This window comes from Calonectris borealis, chromosome 3, assembly GCF_964195595.1.
Source record: "Calonectris borealis chromosome 3, bCalBor7.hap1.2, whole genome shotgun sequence".
Lineage (NCBI taxonomy): Eukaryota > Metazoa > Chordata > Aves > Procellariiformes > Procellariidae > Calonectris > Calonectris borealis.
In genome coordinates, this window is record NC_134314.1 from 75,333,842 (window position 1) to 75,343,196 (window position 9,355).

At 41.2% G+C, this 9,355-nt stretch overlaps 1 long non-coding RNA gene across 1 annotated transcript in view; it reads left to right on the top strand.

The window, feature by feature from the left end:
* LOC142081400 (uncharacterized) overlaps positions 1-7,807 on the top strand; it is a 109,721-nt gene extending 101,914 nt beyond the window's left edge. Inside the window, exon 6 of the long non-coding RNA XR_012673315.1 lies at positions 5,828-7,807. This is a non-coding gene — a long non-coding RNA (uncharacterized LOC142081400). The remainder of the gene's footprint in view (positions 1-5,827) is intronic.
* The last annotated feature ends 1,548 nt before the right edge of the window (positions 7,808-9,355 follow it).

Below are 9,355 nucleotides of genomic sequence, written 5' to 3' on the forward strand. Positions count from 1 at the left end.
TTGAGAGTGTGACTGCCATTTATTCGTGCTTACAGCCGCTTCATTGTTACTGTAGTGACATACATATTTTTCAGTTGCTATCGAAATTTTTGCTATTGCAAATTCTCCCTTCACTAAGGTATATACTTTATATACTTTATATACTTTAGCCATTTGGAGCTAGAGGTATTTGCCCTCCTTGCAAGTGCTGAAGACTGTTGGACCCCATATACATAAATTAAAATCTTTAAAAACAGGAAAAGCATCACAGAAAGGTTTTCTTAAAAGAGTCTACACACCTTGCCTCTCTCTGCTCCATTGCAAAACTTTTCTCCAGAACCTAATCATAGAATCATAGAATCACTAAGGTTGGAAAAGACCTCTAAGATCATCGAGTCCACCTGTCAACCCCACATCACCATGCCCACTACACCATGTCCCTAAGCGTCTCATCTACACGTCTTTTAAATACTTCCAGGGATGGTGACTCAACCACTTCCCTGGGCAGCCTGTTCCAAGGCCTGACCACTCTTTCAGTGAAGAAATTTCTCCTAATGTCCAATCTAAACCTCCTTCGGTGCAACTTGAAGCCATTTCCTCTTGTCCTATCGCCAGTTACTTGGGAGAAAAGACCAACACCCACCTCGCTACAACCTCCTTTCAGGGAGTTGTAGAGCGTGATAAGGTCTCCCCTCAGCCTTCTCTTCTCCAGACTAAACAGTCCCAGTTCCCTCATAAGACTTGTGCTCCAGACCCTTCACCAGCTTCGTTGCCCTTCTCTGGACACGCTCCAGCACCTCCATGTCCTTCTTGTAGTGAGGGGCCCAAAACTGAACACAGGATTCGAGGTGCGGCCTCACAAGTGCCGAGTACAGGGGCATGATCACCTCCCTGCTCCTGCTGGCCACACTATTTCTGATACAAACCAGGATGCCATTGGCCTTCTTGGCCACCTGGGCACACTGTTGGCTCATGTTCAGCCGGCTGTCAGCCAGCACCCCCAGGTCCTTTTCCTCTGGGCAGCTTTCCAGCCACTTTTCCCCAAGCCTGTAGCGTTGCATAGGGTTGTTGTGGCTGAAGTGCAGGACCCGGCACTTGGTCTTGTTGAACCTCATACAGTTGGCCTCGGCCCATCGATCCAGCCTGTCCAGGTCCCTCTGCAGAGCCTTCCTACCCTCCAGCAGATCAACACTCCCGCCCAGCTTGGTGTCGTCTGCAAACTTACTGAGGGAGCACTCGATCCCCTCGTCCAGGTCATTGATAAAGATATTGAACTGAGTTCCCCAAAACTGAGCCCTGGGGAACACTGCCCATGACCAGCCGCCAGCTGGATTTAACTCTGTTCACCACAACTCTCTGGGCTCGGCCGTCCAGCCAGTTTTTTACCCAGCGAAGAGTGCACCTGTCTAAGCCGTGAGCTTCCATAAAGTAGCTCGACTTTGTAACTCATTAAAGACTGTACCTGCAGGTACTGCAGCCCTCCCAACAGAGCTCCACAGCTCCCTTTGGGCAGTAACGTCCTGACACATGGTCTTGGCACTCGGGTACAAAGGACTGTGTATGGGAACAGATAAAAGGGATGAATTCTAAAACATTCAGCAGTGAGCAGTGAATTGCCAGGTTGAGGTAGTGATGCAAAAAGACCTTACATTTCATTTCAGTTTTTTGTGCGAGATGAAACTGAAGGTGACACGGTTTTCTGAAAATGAGCCTCTCTTAAATTGTTTTGAATGTGACCTTAAAGGAAATTTCCTGTGGTTATTTCTTTCTCTTCAGTACTCACGGAAAAAAATAGATTTGAAGAACATTTATATTTCCAAGAAGAACAAAAAAAATAGTTATGTTTTTCATTATAAGGGAATCCAGTTGTAGACATTCTTTGCCAACACCAGATGAAGCCTGGATCTGCCTGGAGAGTACACATAAGGGAAAAGACATTCTGGAGAATTCATAACCTACAAATATTCTGCATGAGTAGACATTTTTTCCCACTTCATATCAACCAAAAGCACACTGAGAAGTTTGAATGCCTATGAGGATTCATTTCAGATAGTGTTGGGCTGAAGTTTTCCAAAATCTAAAGATTAAATATTGAAATAGCATCTCAAGCTGTCTTCAATCTTACAGGATGTTGATATGGATAAACAGCATGACAAAGTGAGAAATGAATTCAAGACAGACATGATTCCTGCCAGCAGGATTGCAAAGGCTGCTTACAGTAGGATGGCTAAACAGAAAAAAGTTAGAAATAACATAATCAGTTGCCTATCAGACCTAGGAACCAGTGTAAGTCTGATAGGACTGCTGTCAGAATTGTTATGCTTGGGGAATTTAATGGCAGTTTTGCGCCTGTGAATGATTACTGTATAAAAAATAATTCGGACTGCTGTTCACTCTCACACGGCTCTGATGTGATAAACCACGGGCAGAATATGAACAGGGATTAGATTTCAAGTAAAAAGAGAATGAAGACAAAAAGCTGTCACCTTGGGATGAGGCAGTTTCCAATAACCAAGAACTTGCCAAATGAGACATCCTTTGCTGCTACAACAGTCCCTCAGCTGCCTACAAGCATCTGACAAGAAACAAATAGACACCTCTGGGTGGTCTCACCAGAAAACAAGAGGTGGAATCTATAGGTAATGAGTTAGACACAACTGCTAAAATGAGCAACTTTCTCAACAAGAACCATTGAGCTGAGCTTGAGTCCCTGAGGTAGGTAGGAGCTTAGGGGAGGCTGTGGCAGTGATGCTAAACCACATTTCTTTTCCACTGTGCTAGCCTGATTCCCTGGGTTGCTAGAGCATGTCCCACTGAGGAGTAGGAGTACCAAAACTTGCAATTGAATTCCGTATTTGGCGGGTTGCCAGGATGGACAGCGGTGTGCTACTCATAGGGAGCTATGCTTTCTGAGAGATACACATATTTTAATATTCATGTATTTTTGTCTCTGTCTGTCCCCTTAAGGTATTTGAGAACATCATCTTCCTACAGTGTTAGTACTGGTAACCTTGCCTCAATTCCTATCATGTTTTTACAAGACCTATTGGGATTTTTAAAGTTTCAATTTCTGTTTCGAACGTAAATTAATCTTTCACATCTTTAGGTGTTAAAAATAATTAATCACTGTGGATAAATCCTATTCAATCACAAGCAGTCAATTTTTTTATTTTCACTAGGATTTAAAGTGACAGGTGATTAACCAGTGACAAAAATAATATACTACAGATTCTCTGCAAATAAACAGAAATTCTTGATCTTAAGTTCTAAAACAGTATGGTTTTCGATTTAAAGCAGGTGGCAGGGAGACCTATGGAGTCCAGTGAGTCCTATAATATGTCAAATATCTCCATGACCGTAAATGCTGCCTCTTACAGAAATAGCCTTTTAACACAAATAAATACGTTACCTAAAGGCTCAGAGATTAAGTTTCTCAGCAAACCTCTTCAACCTTAGATCCTTGATCCACAAGAGTATTACTATTGTGAACAAAAGCTAATGCCTAAGGGATGCTCCAGGATTGCCCACTTCAAGTGTCGGTAAGAAGTAAAGAAAAGGCAATCAGGGAGGGCTATACTTTTTTGACAAGAAGGTCAAGTGGCTGTTGTTCTGCCATCAGCATGATGACACACGAGCAAACTGACATAATTTCTTACACAGTGGTCACTCCAGGAGCGGAGAGCAGAATGCAGGCAGTTTCTGCCAGTCTGCCCCTACAGCAGATGACTCTAACAGCTGGGAACCTCAGACCAGAGTTTCTCAGTAACTTGTTTACAAAATGGAGGAAAAGCTCAGCTGTGTAGTTAGCTCATTCGTACGCCTACCTTCTCTGCTTTTTCTGAAGCCAACATCTCAGAGCAATCTCTAAGGAACATAGAGAGGAGATGGCTTGGTCTCTTTCTTGCTCTCTTCCTTATTCTTTGCCTACCTAGCCACTGTTTTCTTGTCACATTATTTCCAGTTCCTATGGTTTCAGTTCTTTCATACTGTTCCACTTCTTATTATTCCCCAAATAAACTGGACTATGTTTCCCCTTCCCATTAAGCCGTTTGATATATTTAAGGCAGATATACAATCTGGCTCAACCTGTTTTTGTTCAGGGCAAGAAATATTAAGGTACTATCCTCAAAGAGTTTGTTTTTATAAATTTAAGCTTTAGTGAAAACAAGAATTCCCATAAGGCCTGATTATGTAATTTCCATGGTTTGGATAAATTTATGACCCAATGAAAAGACACAGAGGCTACTCCTGTCTTCCGTTTTACCATCAACTGTGGCTGTGATCTAACTCTTGTTCTTGGGTTTTGTGGGGTTTTTTCATCTGCTTGCTTTTTTACTGTGAGTGATCATGCCCATCAATTCACCAAAGTAGGCAAGACTAAATAGCACTGGAGAGCATAATCACTGGCTAGTGTTGATAGCTTCTTTTAAAAAGAAACCTACTGTCAAGTAAGGTAGACTCACACAATTGACAGTGCCCCGATTCTGTTGCTACAGTGCTTTTTTAGAGTACAGTTGCATTGACTATCTTGTATCTCACTGTCTTGAATTGTCTACAGAAGTATTTACCACCTTGCTCCTGCCCATGAAGAGCTGGGATGCTGTCGGCAGTGTCACACCGGTTCTTTCTCGGGAGTCACTATTTTAGCTGTGAAATTCCTGGAGCTGCAAGCCACAGGGATTGCTGTTGAGAACAATCTGATAAGCACAAGACATGAACTGGGGGTCAATAAGTAGCAATTACATGAGCAAAAAAAGGCACAATAAAAGTCCTCATAATGTTAGAAGAATATTCAGCTTGCAAAATCAAAAGCGAGAAGTTTTAGAAGTTAAGGCTATGCAGAACTTTTCATCCCTTGTGCATTTGCACGGCGATGTAGCTTTAATTAAATTATCATATTTTATTGTTTCCTGTCTCATTCAATGAATAAGGAGTTACTCAATCTGTACGTAACCTTGCTATTCATGGTATAGCCTCGGGTCTTATTCTCCACACATCAGCTAAGTCTAGACTGACTAGAAAAATGATTAATTTCTGTAGGGATGCCTCTTGCAGTTTAAACGGGCTGTTTAAAATGTATCACAATCATCAATAAATATTGTGTTTGTAAGAGCAGGCAACATATCCATTTTACAGGTAGGTAAAGGAGCCATAAAGAAATTAACACTCAAATGATTCAATGTGCCCATTGATTTTTAGTGCCCAACTACATCTTTCTTTACCGGCATATTTAATATTAATCCATCCAAATCACAGCTTCAAATTATTTTCTCTACTTGTATTAGAAACTTTAATTCTAGTTCTTCATAGCTTGCAAATATTTCTTTTTGGAGTGTTAAAATTCTATTAGCAATATGTTTCTTGGGCATAATTTTCCAGATAAAAGAACTGTGAGAAAAAAATCAGAACTGTTATCACATGGCATCATACCAACACCTGCATACGTCATCAGCAAGGTTGGACTCGTATCTGCCTCACAGACCTGTGCCTCTTGAGTTAACAGAGCACCTTATAATCACAGCAAGTAATCTTTCTCTGCATGCACCTACATTAGAGGCAGCTGGCAAACTTCACCATGGGGGCTTTCCACTGATGGTAATATATTTGCTGATGGTAGCAAGGTGGTGCTCTCATGAAGATATCTGAAGTGCTTCATAAATATGAATGAGTTTGTCTTGTGAAACTCGGCCATATGAATCACCTCATTCCATAGCCAGGGAACTGAAATGAAGAGAGACGGCTTTTAAACTCTCCAAATTATTGAAAGTGCCCTTTAAGTTTGCAAGCCCAGTCTTAATTTTTCCAGAGCATTTAACATTTTTCTTTTTTTTTTTTTCATTCTTTCTAGGTATGAAAGACACTCCCACTGAAGTCAATTGTGTTTGTGAGCCATCAGCACTTCCACTTAATCTGGTCTCAGAGATCTCCCATAGGGCACTTGAAAAATTGAGTGGTACATCATCAGAAACCACCTATGTCACATAGGAATTCCATGGCCAAGGATGGGAAAGAAAGCAACTCTCTGGTGTGATATTTGACTACTTTGGTCATGAGGCTGTATCTTTTTTTTCAGAAACCTTTGCCCCCACCATAGATATTTGTTTCACCTGCTACACCAGCCAGTGACAATAGGAATCTAGCTTGGATGCTCTGAGAATAATGTGAAATTGCTGGTCTGGGAGCACTTCTGTGCTTCTGAACATTAGTGTTCAAGCCAACACTAGTGTTAGTGTTCAAGTGGACGCTAGCTGGAGGAGAGATGCACCTGTACCAGCACCCACTGCCTACTGTCTATTGCAGCTTCCTTTTACAAGACAAAAGTGAGCCACAGTACATCCCAGCCAGGACCCCTGCCCGGAAAAGAGGATCCCACGCTCTCCCTCTCAGGCTAGGCAGAGACAGCATTAGCCCTGGCGGAAGGTTACGGAGATTATGGAGAACCCACAAACTCCAGTCTCCTCACAGACACACCCAAGTTGGATGCCTGATGTTAGGCTGCAGCAAGATGCTGCCTTTTATCCTGGTAGTCCCTGGGTGGGGTTGGATATAAGCAGAAGTGGCCCAGCATGGACCTACCATGAACATGCTAGGGCTGCTGGGAGCAGAAGTAGGAGGAATTGTGAAGAGGAGCCTCACTATAGTTTTACTGGCATTTAATACCATATAAAGTAATATTAATACCATATAAAGTAATATCATGCAATACAATATCATTACATTGCAAGTAAATACTATGGGAATAGTGTCTTCTTTCCTCCAACAGCCAGTGGAGATTGGATGAAACCTTTGAAACCTTTCAGAAGGGCAGGTGCAAAAGGCACATTTGCATAGGCATACATACAGAGAGACAATTTAATTATTCAGTTCACTCATGGAGGGTTTATATTCCTTTGGCACTGCAGGAATTTTTATCTACTCATTTCAAACATATTTCTTCATGTTCTTTAGTGTGTGGTGTCAGTCACTGATCTTCCCTTGGATATTATTAAACAGTGAAAGCTGATAGAAGTTGCCAGCCAGTGCTGAAATACTATTTACCACAGAGATTCTGTAAGAGGGAACACTTCGTAGTTTTGAAGATCCTCAAAGAAGACAGTAGCTGTGAATCTCTATCCAGCATCAGCTAGCACTTGGTCATGTTGCAGTCTTCATGGTCAAGCCATGAAGTCAAGCACTCTAGCTCCTGACATCTCCCAAAGGACTCTCAGATGATTTCTGTTATCAGACATATTCTGCTTGCTAGCAGTAGCAGGCTGTCCTGAAGATGTTTCTTCTTTCAGTCTCTCCCTCCCACCTCTCCCCCCCTCCCAGCATTTAGACCAGGTATATCTTCCCCATTTACAAATATCTCACATCCTGCTTTTGACAAAAGTTTAAAAGTTCATTATAGGATGAAGTAGCAGTTTGGTGTGGATAGAATCTTTTACTTTAAAAATATAATATAATCTTTGGTATAACTTTTCAGTTCTGACTTTGAAAGGATGCAAGATTGATTTTCACAATATTTTAAAAAGAACAATGACAAATCAGGGTTGAAATTTCTCTTTAAGGATTAATTATATATTTTAAATAAATCATATTAAATCTGAAAGACTTTCTTAATGGACACATTTGAGGCAGACTTCTCACTCTTTTTAAATACTGATGGAGCTCAAAGGACGTACTGGGAAAAGGACAGAACAAAAGAAAAAGTTAGAAATTTAACATTGAAGATCTTCTGAGATCTTCCAGCAAAAAAAGTTAAGTAATATAGTCACCAAAAAGAGAGAGAAAGACTATCTTCCTGTGTATAAGCTTGAATGAATAGCATATAATAAAATAATTCATTAAAATAAGTAAATAAAAATAAAATTAATGATACTAAATAGATTTGAATCTAACCACACCATCAAACAATGAAGTCATGAAAAAATGAGTTGCCTCAGCCTAATTAGAGAAAGCAAAAGCATACGCAGCTCACTCCCTCAACCAGCCAACATTCATCATAGCTCTTCCTGTTCATCTCTGCCCACAACAGCAGCCATCGGACAGAGAACAAAAACAGCAGCAGAAATAAGCAACCATCCCACCCAGCACTGCTCTTTAATCACCCACTGCCTGAAGAAATTGGCCAAAACACTATCAAAGATTTGCATTTTTATTTTCATTTTTATCATTCTAATGAGCGACTGACAGGCTATTGTAGCTTCAAACATTAATGGTTTGGCTTGCTATGTAATGGGTTATGTACTCCAGCACATAAGACGGTCTGCATAAACAGGGAAGCAGTGGAATTAAATATGCACTTTACTGGGACTTTAACCTTCTTGAATATTTATTGATTTGCTTGTCTCAAGAGAGCTGCCTGAATTTCTTATTTCACCTAGATAGTTTGTTTTCTTCAGTTTTACAGAGCCTAGGTAAGACCACTTTCCTTTATTGGTGGAACTGTTTAGGATATTCTTTATTTATTAGGGGCAAAAGTCAGGACCCTTCTTGCAATTATTTTGCCCAGTTAAACCTCTTTTGCTTCTCTGTTATTGACTAGGACAGGACTAGTTCTGTCTAAATGCTGATTTGGGGAATCGGACATTTTGCTCCCCTTACAAGCAGAAGATATTCTCAAAAGTGCAACCTGAAATTTTTCATAGCTACAGGGAACACTATTGTTTGTGTTGTGTCCTTTTTTTTTTTTTTACTTTTCCTGCCTGGAGTCCCTGGGATCTTCAAGCTTGTGCCTCTGTGCAGGAGGACCTGTGGCTGTAGACTCTAGAGGCCCCCTCAGCAGAGCAGCCCTCTAGAAAAGCCGGCAGAGATCTTTGGCTGTGTCATCACCAGAGTTTCTCAAAGCCGAGATGTTTACAAAACATTTGTGTTTTAACAGACTGTAGAATTTCCCTGTAGCTCTGGAGGGTTTCCAGTTTCCTTTGATATGGATGCCATTTTGCTGGATCTAAACCCTTGGCTCAGTCCCAAGAAGTTTGTGCACTTACTAGCCTGAATTAAATTCATATCTCTGAACTAAACATGTGCCTTTTTCAAGTTACCTCAGATTGTGCCCCTCACCCTTCTCTAATAGGAGGCAGTGCAGTCTATCCTTATCGTTGTTACAACAACTGCACAAAGATCTGGGAAATGCCGTATGAAAGCTACCTGGAAGCTTGCGTTAAAATGATCAGGCTGGTGACTGAGCAGGGTCATTCTCTTCCCTCCCCTCCCATCCCCAGCCTCATTACCATTAAGACTCCTGGTTTTGGCTGAGATGCAGAGGAGCTTTTTAGAGCATTTTCCCCTTTTCCTTGTGCCCTCTGCCTACTTCCTTTTGCAGCACTCTTCCATTAGAAATAAAAAAAATATTTATTTGTTCTTTTAATTAAAAAGGCCAGCTCCAGTTCTT